Source organism: Penaeus monodon, chromosome 28, assembly GCF_015228065.2.
Source record: "Penaeus monodon isolate SGIC_2016 chromosome 28, NSTDA_Pmon_1, whole genome shotgun sequence".
Lineage (NCBI taxonomy): Eukaryota > Metazoa > Arthropoda > Malacostraca > Decapoda > Penaeidae > Penaeus > Penaeus monodon.
This window is the reverse complement of record NC_051413.1, coordinates 17,144,066-17,144,927: the sequence shown is the minus strand read 5'-3', so window position 1 is coordinate 17,144,927 and position 862 is coordinate 17,144,066. Positions and strand designations below refer to the sequence as shown.

At 35.6% G+C, this 862-nt stretch overlaps 1 protein-coding gene across 1 annotated transcript in view; it reads left to right on the top strand.

Moving 5' to 3' along the window:
* LOC119591387 overlaps positions 1-457 on the top strand; it is a gene marked incomplete in the record, with an annotated part of 32,034 nt that extends 31,577 nt beyond the window's left edge. The window contains 1 exon segment of the mRNA XM_037940126.1: positions 1-457.
* Between the last annotated feature and the right edge of the window lie 405 nt (positions 458-862).

The following is an 862-nucleotide window of genomic DNA, read 5'->3' as shown; positions in this document are numbered from 1 at the left end:
GAGCTTGTTTAAGTGTTTGCATGTATAGATGTAATTTTCTGCAAGAAATATTTAGGAAAAAGGGTAATGGAATTCATTCCTTGGGACGGACGCATCTCGCGAGCATAAGAAATTACCCATTTATCTATGTATCTTATAAATACACACATTTCTTCATGATTCTTGACACCATATTTCATACACATCTTCACGTCGTATCTTTCAGAAAACCAAAAAAGAAAATTAATTAGAGACCTAATTCATTACACAAAGGGAAATTCATTGATACCAGACATGCGATCAGTGCCTCTATTTGTTGAGTTAATTATCCTGTACTGAAATCCATGAACTATATACTGTTAAGGATTCGGCCATTTGTCCACTAAGAGCAAATAGCTCTTTGATTCTTGTATAGTTCCCACTGCCTATATGAGAAAGTTTTAAGAAAGTTTATTCTATAAAAGATAATTTAATTTACCTTTGGACTATTTTAATTATACCCCAACCTTTACGCCAATGAAGTACAAGTATCCTTGTCATAAGCCACCCAGGGTAAGAGGCCTTTCGCTTCGGCGCTCTCGGCCTTGGCCTCGACCACCGCTCGACGGCCTTTGCCGAGGCCTCCTTAAAGGTACATCTGTTCTCATTTAATGGGAAAACAATCATAGAGCACAATGAAATACACTTTAATAAACATCCTTTCATTTATTTACAAGCACAAAATACGCATAAAATATCATAGCCATTTGAGTTAGTTACAAAATGAATGGAAATGCAATTTCTAAGCAGTCTTTTGATCTCTTATTCAAAGCTTCAACTGCGTTTCCGTCTGCTCATTTTCGCCTTTTTATTTAAAAAAAGAAAAAAAATAGAGGCTAGGACA